The sequence below is a fragment of the Lactuca saligna genome, chromosome 6, assembly GCF_052625555.1.
Source record: "Lactuca saligna cultivar CGN05327 chromosome 6, ASM5262555v1, whole genome shotgun sequence".
Taxonomy (NCBI): domain Eukaryota; kingdom Viridiplantae; phylum Streptophyta; class Magnoliopsida; order Asterales; family Asteraceae; genus Lactuca; species Lactuca saligna.
This window is the reverse complement of record NC_136422.1, coordinates 92467203-92480983: the sequence shown is the minus strand read 5'-3', so window position 1 is coordinate 92480983 and position 13781 is coordinate 92467203. Positions and strand designations below refer to the sequence as shown.

Genomic DNA, 13781 nt, shown 5'->3' with positions numbered 1-13781 from the left:
GTAATGATACTTGATATCATGATCCTTGACAGGTCTCCTTACGATCGAGCGGTATATGAACGTCGTATATAAAATGATGTTGGTGAAATCATCGAGTGGGTGGCCCCACTCAATTCCTACTACTAGACATGGAATAGGAGTCAGGATGGGATTATTTGTTTCAAGACTTCAGTATTTTGATTATAATTAACCCCGATGTATGTACGAAGTCATCACATCTTACAAGTAATGATCCTAAGGTCATATATGAATGTCTTTGGTTTGATTTGTATGAGAGAGAGTATTTTAACTACTTTTTAGAAAGACGGTTACTTTAGTAAGCGTACCAAATTCATTACAAACATATAGTACTTAAACGTTCTTGTTGTTGGGAACATTACAAAAGTCTTAACATTGTTCCCTTGCTGCTCCTGTTGGTGTGTTCATCACACTCCTCCTGCTCCTTCGTCATTCTTCTTAGTTGGAAATTATCTCTTGAAGTGTCCCGTTTCACCGCATAGGTAGCATATTGGGTCTACCTTGGTGCAGGTGATTGAAGGGAGGTGCTGGGTCGGGGCCTTACAGAAACGGATGATATGCCCTTTCCTGTTGCAGTTTTTACAGTGCATCTCCCAGCAAGCCCCATAGTGATGAAAGCCACATTGGTTGCACTATGGGAGTGATCCCTCATATGGTCTGGCCGACGTTTGGGTGGTAGACCCCGTGGCTAGTGTCGAGGCATGTGTCGTGACTGCTGTTGTAATGGTAGGGGCGGCTATAGGTTGTTGTCTTTTAGTGGATCCTTGAGATTAGTGGCGCTCTTTCATGTTCCAAAACCTTCTCTTCTTGTTTGTAGGTTTGTGGCCTGAGGTATTTTCGTTGGTAGACACCCGTTGGTGTTCCTGATTGTTACCACAATTTGTATTGTTAGTACCGCTTCCACTTCTACTGACGTTGTTAGCATTGAATTGCACCATGACGACTGTCATGGTTGCCGTGACTGCAGCCTGAAAAGTAGCAGCGTCTATCTGCAGTGTTGGCACGTTGCTAGTTGGTTGGTTGGCTCTTGGTGAAGATATAGCTCTATTTCATGACGAAAAACGACTTCGTTAGTGGAAATGATTATCTTAAGTGCATCCTTACAATTTATATTTACGCATATAAATTTTTGCACATTACTGTACTATTCCTAGTGTTTCTGCTAACGCTCCTGAGATGGAGTTATAGCAGTAGGTAGGAGTAGTTTTTCATCTGGGCGTTAAGCTTTACTCATCTTAGAATCATGTTTGTCCAAACACACTTGGTTGAGGAATTTTGATGGGACCCGGTGTATTAGTACCTGAACGTTCGCACTCCATAGGTCTATGAAGAAGAAACTTCTCAACAAAATGTTTAAAGGTGAGACGATAATGAGTTTTTAGAATGGCTATATGTCGCGAGATTTCTAACTAAGTTTATCTCATATCAATTTGTAACGTAATTCGGTTGTTGAGGGTGTTCTCAAAACAATATATAACGTGGTTCTTTATATGGTAAACTCATGTATTTTAGTAGTTATGTATCCAAGTGACACCTTATACTTGACCCAATCTAGGTCCTTATGATGACCTTTTGATGTATGCTTAGTTATATAATTAAGGCTAATTAGACCTTCGAGTCTGTTAGGTACATCCTAAGCCCATCCTGTTAATATGACTCTAGAAATCATGGTTTCAGTGAAAATTTTGACCTCGATGCAGGTCTACCTCACATTTGTGCATTGACGGGTTTTGATAGTAACTAGATTTCTCGATTGGTATGACCACTTAATTTGTAGTGTCGTGCTTTTACCTATAATAGAGTAGCACCAGCACATACTTATGAAGCTAATTTACAAGGTCTGTGAGCGGTATGAACTCTACTTATGACGATCCATCCCTTGTGATGCCTAAGGCAAGGTCGATGCAATCTTGTAGCTTTGCCAAGACACATCACGATGGACTGGCAACGATCATCTACAGAGCAATGGCCGGAACCATGAGAAACCCTGTTAATCATGCTCTGGTTACATGGTCATGGTTCATCAACCAGACATGGGTTTCTGTCTTCTTAGGAATCAAGAATACAGAGGTACGAGCCTATACAACAGATCCTGTTCAAGTAAGGTCGTCCGACAAGTAGGATCTTGCTATGCTGTACTTGCGAGAATAGGAGTGGAAGAGATAATTACTAGGCATCTAACTCTATAATCAATTACTTATAGGGGTGATCCTTATTAGTTACTTCTATAATGACATAGTGCATACTAATTACATATAACAAGATACGATAGACCTTCGAATAAGTGATCCCACCCTAGGTCCACATCCAAACAAGGAAAAGGAAGTAAGGTAATGACAAAAAATTCTAAGTCTATGATTTCTAAGTTATATATAACCTTAAAGTATCCACTTAGGGACTATAGACATATTATTAAGGATCTATTTAGTTTTCATATAAGTTATGATATTACAAAATACTCCTATAGTATTTTAAACTCATGTTCTATTCTAATGATCTCATTGTGGTAGTGTTGGTAAGTTTTTAGACTTGTTGCCATATCACAACTATTCTTGGGCATGTGCTAATCACTCCTCGGACCATCATAGTTGATCAGGCTATGCCACTCCCAAGACTGACCATACATCCCTGAGTTTACCTATGCTATCCAACAATCATTACTTTTGTTTTGTTCTAGAATGATGTTGACCTTAGTATGTATGTATGCATGTACACTTTGAATAAGAAACTATTTATTTCTAAGAGTATAGTTGTTTTGAAAACTTTAAATTAGAGAACTTAGTCCCAATGCATTTATAGTTTGTATATCTTATGTGGTTCGATATACTGAGTTCACTATAAACAATGCTTTAATACCAATCTGTCACACCCCCAAACCAAGGATGGCGGAAGTGTTCAACTCTAGAACACTTGAAGAATCACTTAAAGATTTGAAGATCTAACAAGAATGTGATGATGTTTGTGTAAGCAATTTATGATTTTGAGTAGGAGGATGCGTAATAATCATAAGAAAGATGATGATACTTACTAAATGAAGGAGAAAAGTCTTGGAGTATGCCTTGAATCTCGTATTTTTAGAGAGAGGAAGTGAGAGAGAAGATATGTTTGATCTTTGGTGGAAGAATGAGAAAATGAGAGAAGTGTGAGGAGAGAGGAGACTTTTCTAGCCTTTGACCAATTGTGAGGTTGGAAAAAGGTGGGAAAAGTACAATGAAATGACTGGGTAAAGGCTGATGGTGAATAGTGACATGGAGTGGGTATGGGAGTGGTTGCTTGTGTCATAAGGTAAAGCCAAGTCAACACTCCACCTTAATTATTCATCAGTAGATTTTATTATTTAAATAAGGATTTTCATGAAAATATGATTAAATTATGATTATTTAGGGTTTATTATGTTATAATATGAGTTTGTGAGAAAATCCCGCGTTAATATCTCGAAAAACGAGCTCAAAATGTGAAAAATATTGAAAATGGGTGAAAAGTGTCAAACATCCGAAGTTCTGGCCGGAGGTTCGGTCCTCTGGTGTTTGGAACCGAGAGAAGGAAAGAAGGATCGAGAGAGGGAAGGGAAGGACCGAGAGAGGGCAAGGAACCGAGAGGAGAGAAAGAAGACAGAGAGGTGAAGAGAGACCGAGAGTGCGAGAGGAGAGACCGAGTGGCGAGAGGAGAGACCGAGAGACGAAGAAGAGGCACCGAGAGGCGAGACTCGGTCTTCGCGAGTTTCGGCCCAAGAGGCTTCTCTTCTCAGTTTCGGCCCAAGAGGCTTCTCTTCTTAGTTTCGGCTACTGAGTCTCGGCTGCTATAGAGTTTCGGTCCTAAGAAGTGTTTCGGTCCCTAAGAAGGGTTTCGGGCCGTTAAGTCTATTTTACTCGTTTTTACCCCGTTTCAAGCCGTTTTTGACTCGGTTAAGGGTCAGGATGGCCCGAAAGACTATAAAAAGTTTAAGGAACTTTTGAGAGAGATTTGGGAGAGATTTCACATTCTTGGAGAGATTTCTCATACAAAGAGAGTTGGGAGAGATTTCACATTCTTGGAGAGATTTCTCATACAAAGAGAGTTTTGGGAGAGATTTCACATTCTTGGAGAGATTTCTCATACAAAGAGAGTTTTGGGAGAGATTTCACATACTTAGAGAGATTTGGGAGAGATTTCACATTCTTGGAGAGATTTCTCATACAAAGAGAGATTTGGGAGAGATTTCACATTCTTGGAGAGATTTGTCATACAAAGGGAGTTTTGGGAGAGGTTTCACATACTTAGAGAGATTTGGGAGAGATTTCACATTCTTGGAGAGATTCCTCATACAAAGAGAGATTTGGGAGAGATTTCACATTCTTAGAGAGATTTCTTATACAAAGAGAGTTTTGGGAGAGATTTCTAAATAGAGAGAGATAGAGTGAAAACGATTGAGAGAGGTTTCGTGTGTGGTATTTGTGAGTGTCCGGCTTCGTCACGCAAGGTATGTAAACCCTGTTAAGCCTTGTTTAAGGATCTTACACACTCCCGATGAGTATGCAACATTGTTTTATCGGTTTGGCTCGCCACGTACCACAGTTTTAGGTTAAGGAGATCTAGATGTTCGCACTTTTTGATTTATGGTCTCTCATTAGAATAGCGAGTTGTTTAGTATTTACCTAACATAAACTCTAGTACCCACGTGCAAAATGAGTCGAAACGGTTTGACTTGTTGACTTCTGTTGACTTTGACTTGACCGAAAATTGGCGGTTGTCACAAAAATCGTGAAGTGAATCTACTATCTATGTATGAGATAATAGATATGGGCACACCATGCAGTCACACTACCTCTCGAATGTAGGCTCTAGTTAGCTTCTGTCACACCCCAAAACCGGAATGAAGGAAACGTTCTGGGGTGGAGGACGTCATGTACAGTATGATAACAATGCATAATAGTAAAAAAAACAACAACATCATCCATTGTGTTAATATAATTTAATATAAGTGTGTTCTGTTCAATAATAATAATAAGACACAAAAAATGAATAATCAAAATAAAGATGAGTCTGGAAGTGCTCCGTCTTCTCAAAACCTGTCATCAGTACATGTCTACTGGTGACCTGAGAATACAAGTTATTTTGAAATAGAGGATCAACATTTAAGCTGATGAGTTCATAAGTATTTTATTGATAAATATTTGTATGTTTTGATGAAAAGTGTTTGTAAATGTTTGATGTAAAAGTTTGTGAAAGTGTTTGTATGCGTTTGAAATATCCTAGAAAATCCTATATTTTCTACTAATATGGAAGGTAGTCTTCTAGCAAGACCCAACTGTTTTGTATGTTTGTTTCTCTTAAAATGATGTAATGTGGTATTCTACCATAACCCGACTGTTTTGTATGTTTGTACTTGAAATAGTATGTAATGTGTGTTTTCCCAATGTTTAAGACTATCTTTTCTAGAAAGTAATTTCATTACCTTTTATATGAGAGTATCACTATATAAATGAAATGAGAAAAATGAAACTGTATAGTAAAGTTGTAAAAATTACCTACTGAAGCACTAATTACCTTAAAACTAGTTTGTTAATTAAGGTTTGGATGTGATGTTTTTATAACCATGCTAAATCAAAAAGTAGTTAACACGGCGACTTGCTGGTGCCGAAAGTAATTGTGACATTTGTCACACCTGGCCTTTTGGCTAACTGTAGTGAACAGTTGGGATGCAAGCTTGTCAGTCCCATACAGATCTATACACATAATGTCCGTTCTCCCTCCATGAGACTTTGGTTACAGAATGTGACACAACAAATTTGTTGTTGTGCCATGAAGTAGACTCACATTAAAGTTATTTTGTTCTTGTAAAGGATGTATGTTCCTTTCTGTAGTTGTTATTGTATGTTCTTTTCTGTTCTTATTGTTTGTTTGAACCGACTCATGTAAGTTTCAATGTTCTAGAAATAGTAAGTAGTAAATCTCTAAACATACCTATTATAGTTTACTAGTAACTTCTGTAGTTTGAAAGAATGATCGTGAATGTATACCTTTGTTACCCAAAGGCATCGAACTGATTGGTAGTACTTTTTATATCTACATACATATACATAATATATAACTAAGATGTGACAACCCGAAATTTCCATTCTGAAAACAAACAATATCACTTCAATAGAAATTATAGCAGTCACAACAAATTTTTAGACTTTTCCGTATAAGTTTGAATAATTCAGGGTTTACACATCAGGAGATATCAGGAGCGTGGATGCACTAGGGTTTTGTGCAACTCTATTATTCCAAAACTCTATTATATTAGATTTCATTCCAGGAATAAAATATTTTCTGCCAAAAATCTCAGGACTATAATTAGAAATCTGAACCATATTCATTCATTAGTTACATTTCCAACTAGAGAAAAGCCATTTTCTCTCTCACGGATTGTAACAGCCCGAAATCCAGGTATCCTTCTATTTAGCCCTGCATCTTTGATATATTGCTATTTAGGGTTTGCATGTTAGGCGAGTACGCTGGGCGTACCAGAAGTACGCTGCGCGTACTCGTGCGCTTCATTTGGACGCGTTTACCCTCAGGTATGCTGCGCGTACCCAAGCTTACGCTAGGCGTAACCGGTCCAGACCTAAAAACCCTAATTCTTTTGGAGGGCTATAAAAGGAATGTGTGGCTGGACTTCTCAGCCATCATACCTCAAAGAGAAACCCTAAAGAGAGTGTGCATTCGTTCTTAGGCCATTTTGTGAGTATTCTAAGCTTGGTGGTGCCATTCCAAGGTAGCAAAGGAGAAGAAGAGCTCATTGGGAAGGCTAGAAGTGGTGTTCAAGTGTGGATCTGAGCATTGCAAGGGTTGAATGTAACGTCATAAAATTTCAACCAAAAATTTTCATTTTTACAATCATCAAAACATGAGTAATAAGTTTAGGTTCCAATGTAACAATTTTAGTCACAACCGATTACATAACAAAAGACTACAAAATGGTTTCCCCGAGTGTGTGTACGGTCATGCTGGCGCCTTCCCATGGTCCTCGCTAGTACCTGAAACACATAATACAACAACTGTAAGCATAAAGCTTAGTGAGTTCCCCAAAATACAACCTACGCACGTACGCCTTTCCAGGCGTTGACCTTCCGGTCCATGTGTCTTAGGGGACTTCCGTCCCGACTGGGTAAACCTTCCGGTCCTACCCACGTCAACCTTACAGTCCATATGACCAAGCCTTCCGGCCCATATCATGTTGCCTTCCGGCCCAAATCAAACATATCATACATGGCACATATAACGAATAACTTAACACACATAAGGAATATATCTCATATCATATTCGACCTTCCGGTCACACAGTCAAAACCCTTCCGGGTACAGTATAGTGAGAAGACTCACCTCGTATGCCTCGCTAAGTTGCTAATTGTGAATCCTGGAATCACTCGGGCTCGAACCCTCGAGCTGCAATCCTCCTATGATATTATAAATCTATAATTATTACTTGTACCACAAAGGTGGACCATCCTTATCAAGTCAACACAGGTTGTCTTGGTCAACAGTCTTTAGTCAATTTGGACCGGACTCGGCGAGTGCACAATAGTGACTCGGCGAGTCTACGCATTTTAACCAACTCTCAAGGTTTTTCCCCTATGACTCGTCGAGTATTCCCCCGACTCGACGAGTTCCTCCTGGGCCTAAATCACAGGGCCACCGCGACTCAACTCGCTGAGTCGAAGGTCAACTCGGCGAGTCCCAACCTGACTCGGTCCACCTGTCAAAACCTTTCCAACTCTCTGCGACTCACTGAGTCGCCCATAACTTAGTCAGGACTACACACAGAGTGGTCTCAAGGACAATCTTCAAGCGACTCGTCGAGTCGGTTCTTCAGACTCGGCGAGTCCATGCCATGCACCATCTAAAACTGGCTTTTGCGGTCAGATCCGTTCCATACATACATAGATCTGGCCTTCCCAAGCTTATTTGTCACGTAAAGTCTCAGTCTTGGTTGCCATGCAATGCATACAAGGCTTATTTTGAAGAAACAACCTCTAATATGGCAAGTTTAGCTTCTAACTCAAAAGAATGGACATAAAGCTTGTCATATGGGGTCTCCTGGACCTGCTAAGGTCCAGATCTAGGTTCCATATCTCCATGGGACCTCTCATACTTCTGATTCAAGCCAAGAAATGCAAGAAGAAACCCTAGATTTGGCACATCAACACAAAACATGAAGTTTGGCTCTGAAAATTACCTCAAGAAGACTCCCTTGATGAAATAGCAACAGATCAAAGCTCCCCAACTCTTCAAGCTTGATCCTCTCCCTCCTTTCCTTGCAATATCACACAAAATGATGAACAAATAGCCTCCAAACACACTCACAAGGGCTCACAGTCGTATGGGGGCTCTTAGGGTTCAAGGTGGCCGCAAATGAGGGCCATAAGGTCCTTTAAATAGGGCTTAGGACCGGGAAATTAGGGTTTCATTAAACAGCGAGGACTCGCCGAGTCCGGACGCGAACCCCCGTCCAAAACCGCGACCCGACTCACCGAGTCCCCTCACAGAATGTCAAAAATATGAAATGAAGGTACCTGGGGATCCGGTCTGTTACAATTCTCCCCCACTAGAATAAGACTTCGCCCTCGACGTCCCGCTAGGCAAATAACTCCGGATGCTGCTCCCGCATCTCACGTTCCGGCTCCCAGGTCATCTTTGATCCCTTCCGATGCTGCCACTGAACCAATACCAGGGGTACCTCCTTGTTTCTCAAAACCTTGATCTTCCGATCTCTGATGGCTACAGGTCTTTCAACATAATTCAGGCTTGCATCCACGTGAATATCCCCTAATGGAACCACCACCGATTCGTCGGCTATACACTTCCTCAGTTGCGACACATGGAAAGTATTGTGAGTCTGTCCCAACTCTGCTGGCAAGTCTAAACGGTAGGCTACCCGGCCCACCCTCGCGATCACATGGAAAGGACCAATATATCGGGGCCCCAACTTGCCCCTCTTCCTGAACCGAATCACTCTTTTCCAAGGAGAGACCTTCAGGAGTACGAGATCACCAACTTGGAACTCAAGCTCGGACCGTCGCCTGTCTGCATAACTCTTCTGTCGGCTCTGAGCGGTCAACAACCTTTGCCTGACCATCTGAATTTGCTCGGTCGTCTGAAGCACGATCTCCGTGCTACCCATAACCTGCTGTCCCACCTCACCCCAACAGATGGGGGTGCAACACCTCCGCCCATACAACAGCTCAAAGGGCGGCATATCAATGCTCGAATGATGGCTGTTGTTATATGAGAACTCTGCTAAAGGTAGATAGGTGTCCCATCTCCCTCCGAAGTCCAACACACATGCCCGAAGCATGTCCTCGAGTGTCTGAATTGTCCGCTCACTCTGACCGTCTGTCTGAGGATGATATGCCATACTGAAATGTAACATAGTACCCAACTCCTCATGGAATTTCTTCCAGAACCTGGAAGTGAAACGCACGTCGCGGTCCGAAATAATTGAGATCGGCACCCCGTGCCGAGATACTACTTCCCTCACATATAACTCGGCCAACTTCTCCGTAGAAGAGCTCTCGCTAATGGCTAGAAAATGAGCGCTCTTTGTCAGCCGATCCATGATCACCCAAATCGCATCGACTCCTCTCGCCGTTCGCGGTAACTTGGTGATTGAATCCATAGAGATTTGTTCCCACTTCCATTCGGGAATCTCTAGCGGTTGCAGCTTACCGTGCGGTCGCTGGTGTTCGGCCTTGACCTGCCGACAAGTCAAGCACCTCTCGACAAACCAAGCGACATCCCTTTTCATACATGGCCACCAGTACTCCTTTTTGAGATCCAAATACATTTTCGTAGCACCAGGATGAATCAAGAATTTCGATCGATGTGCTTCCTCCATCAAAATAGTGCGCGCACCGCGCACAAACGACACCCAAATCCATCCCTGAAAAGTCATAAGCCCCTGACCATCCGTAACAAATCCAGATACCTGACCTACAACCCGCTCCTTCTTCTGGTGTTCCGGCTTTGCAGCCTCCACCTGAGCCCCTCGAATAATATCCAGAATCGGGGTCAAAACCGTCAATCTCATACAAATATCTCGGATCGGGGCGCTATCCGCCCTACGGCTCAATGCATCGGCTACCACATTATCCTTGCCCGGGTGGTACAGGATCTCACAATTGTAATCCTTCACCACATCCAACCACCTCCTCTGTCGCATATTTAGATTTGGCTGATCCATCAAGTATTTCAAGCTCATATGGTCCGTGTAAATCGTACACCGAACCCCATACAAATAGTGTCGCCAGATCTTGAGGGCAAACACCACCGTCCCCAATTCCAGGTCGTGCGTGGGATATCTCGACTCATGAGGCTTCAACTGCCTTGAAGCGTACGCTATCACATGACCCCTCTGCATAAGTACCGCCCCCAAACCCGATATAGAGGCATCACAGTATAGCACAAAATACTCCATCCCTTCCGGGAGTGTAAGCACTGGAGCCTCGCACAATTTCTGACGAAGCATCTCGAATGAAGACTGCTGCTCCGGTCCCCACGAAAACGTAACACCCTTCCGGGTCATCCTAGTAAGTGGCACAGTGATCTTCGAAAAATCCTTGATTAATCTGCGGTAATATCCAGCCAAACCCAGAAAACTCCTGATCTCGGTGGGCGATCTCGGCACCTCCCACCTCAACACTGCCTCAATCTTGGCTGGGTCAACCAATATCCCTTTCTAGTTCACAAGATGCCCGAGGAACTGGACCTCTTGTAACCAGAAATCACACTTGGAGAACTTGGCATACAGTCTCTCCGATCTCAAAACCCCATGAATCTCCTGCAAATGTTCCTCATGCTGGTCCCTAGTCCTCGAATACACCAAAATATCATCGATGAATACGATCACCGACCGATCTAACATCAGTCGGCACACCCGATTCATGAGATCCATGAATGCGACCAGGGCATTGGTGAGCCCAAAAGGCATCACCACAAACTCATAATGTCCATAACGAGTCCTGAAAGCAGTCTTTTGGATATCCTCCTCGCGAACCCTCATCTGATGATATCCCGACCTCAAGTCAATCTTGGAAAACCAAGATGCCCCCTGCAACTGATCGAACAGATCGTCGATCCTAGGTAACGGATATCGGTTCTTAACCGTCAACTTGTTCAACTCCCGATAATCGATACACATCCAATGGGAACCATCCTTTTTCTTGACGAACAAAATCGGCGCTCCCCAAGGCGAGCTACTCGTTCGAATGAATCCCTTTCCTAACAGCTCCTGAAGCTGCGAGGATAATTCCTGAATTTCCAGCGGAGCGAGACGATAAGGCGCCTTGGCGATGGGCACCGCTCCCGGAACCAAATCGATATGAAACTCCACTTGCCTCTCCGGAGGCACACCTGGTAACTCTTCGGGAAACACATCCGCAAACTCGCATACGACCGGAACGTCATCAATCGAATTGGGCCTCTCCGCGGTCACACGAGTATCCATCACATAGGCTATGAATCCATCACAGCCCTGCTGCAAACTCTGCCTCGCCCTGGCAGCCGAACAAAACGCTGACCCACACCGGGTCCCCTCACCATAAACCGTGAGCACTCCCCCACTAGGGTATCGAATCATCACCAGCTGTCTCTCGCAGTCAATGACTGCTCCAAACTTGCCCAACCAATCCATGCCCACGATAATGCAAACATCCCCCATAGCTATAGGGACCAAGTCTATAGGAAACTCGACCCCAAAAATCTCGAGCACGCATCCTCGAATCACCTCGGTGGCGTATACCGCTCTCTCATTCACTATAGCAACTCGCAGGGGATGACTCATCGCCTCCCGATCGATATCGATGTGCTGGCTAAAAGCCAACGAAACAAAGGACCGACTCGCACCCGAGTCGAATAATACCAAAGCAGGCACATGATTCACAAGAAAAGTACCTACGCATATAATAATATAAGCATAATATCTCAGTATAAATGTAAATACATGAAAGAATACATACCGGCCACGACATCAGGCGCCGCGCGAACCTCCTCCGCAGTCAACTGGAAAGCTCTCCCACGAGCCTTCGGAGCCTCGGTCTTCACTGGCCGAACCTCAGGAACCCTGGCAGCAGGCGAAGATCCCTGGCAAAGTTGGGGGCACTCGGCCTTCCGATGGCCAGTCTGGTTGCAATGGAAGCAAACCATGAATCCCTTGGGCCAATCCCTAGCAATGTGCCCCTCCTTTCCACATTTGTAGCAAGCACCCGATCGACATGCCCCCTCGTGCCCCTTGCCGCACTTCCCACAAGTGCGGCTCTTCTGACCTCCGGATCTCAAATCAGCGGACTTGGTCCGCTTGGCTGCCGGCTGAGACTGAGCCGGCCGCCAATCCACCCGTTGAGACTCGGCCTCCTCCTTGGCCTGGGTCTCCAACTCGATCTCACGCTTCCTGGCATTCGCCTGAAGCTCAGCAAAAGTCTGATATGACGAGTTCGATACGAACTCCCGGATATCTCTCCTCAGCACTCCCAAATACCGGCTCATCCGAGCCTGCTCCGTAGACACCTGCTCGAGGCAGAACATCGCCCTCTCATGAAACTTCCGCATGATCACCGTAACCGAATCATTACCCTGCTTGAGGGTCAAGAACTCCTGAACCAACCGTTCCCTCTCCACCGGGGGAACATACTCGTCTCTGAACATAGCAGTAAATCTCTCCCAAGTCACGGCTGAAACCTCCGCAAGAGTGAAGTTCGCCGTCACGAACTTCCACCAATTCTTTGCTCCAGGCAGAGCTGGTTCAAAGCAAACCGTACCCTCAGATGCTCCGGACATGAACAAGTATAGAAGCATCCCTCGATAATAGCAATCCATCTCATCGCAGCAATCGGATCCTACGTCCCGTCAAACTCTGGTGGCTTCGTGTTGCTGAACTCCCGGAATAGCAACGAGTCACCCCCCTGTGGTCTGGCAGCGGCCACAGCTGCGATAGCTACAGCGGCGGCAGCCTCAGTCAACGCGGCGTACCGCTCATCAAACGTCTCCATCAGCGTGGTCTTAATAGACCCAAACATCTCCGGAATCTCTGCCCGGATCGCTGCAGCTACCTCCTCATGAATCATCCGACGAAGGTCCTCGTCAGTCACTCCACTCGTACCAGGTCTGTGTCGTGGTCCAACCATGATGTCTCTGAAATACAGCATAAAAATATCAGAGACTCTATCAGGCATAATCGCACTCGATAACGCAGTCCCACTCAGTCTCCGATACTCAGGGATTCTTACTTGGGCTGCCCACTGACCCGGTGTCCTTGGTAGTACGGGCCCAATACTACTGTAACACCGTGATTTTTAAGGCAAAATTTTCATTTAATTTATCAAATTAAATATTAAACACTTGTTTAAAATCTCACTCATAATTGAATTACAAAACATAGCTTCATTTTCACTTGAATGGAAAACCAGGATCCTCCAAAATACAACTCTTTCTCTGGTGTGTACAATCGAGCCGGTGCCATCCCGCGTTACTGAAAGAACCTGAAACAACATACATAAACACTGTAAGCACGAAGCTTAGTGAGTTCCCCAATATACACCGTATGCACATACGCCTTTCCAGGCCCTGACCTTCCGGTCCACTGCACAATGCCTTCCGGCCCATGAGATAATCGCCTTCCGGCCCATAACGTGTTGCCTTCCGGCCCATAGTACATTGCCTTCCGGCCCATAACATATTGCCTTCCGGCCCATAACATATTGCCTTCCGGCCCAAAAACATATACGACACATAATACATTTACTCTA

At 44.1% G+C, this 13781-nt stretch overlaps 1 non-coding gene across 1 annotated transcript; it reads right to left on the bottom strand.

The window, feature by feature from the left end:
- Positions 1 to 1915: 1915 nt before the first annotated feature.
- Positions 1916 to 2128, bottom strand: LOC145003512 (small nucleolar RNA U3). The gene has a single exon (XR_013661981.1). It is a non-coding gene; the product is annotated as a small nucleolar RNA U3 (small nucleolar RNA).
- Between the last annotated feature and the right edge of the window lie 11653 nt (positions 2129 to 13781).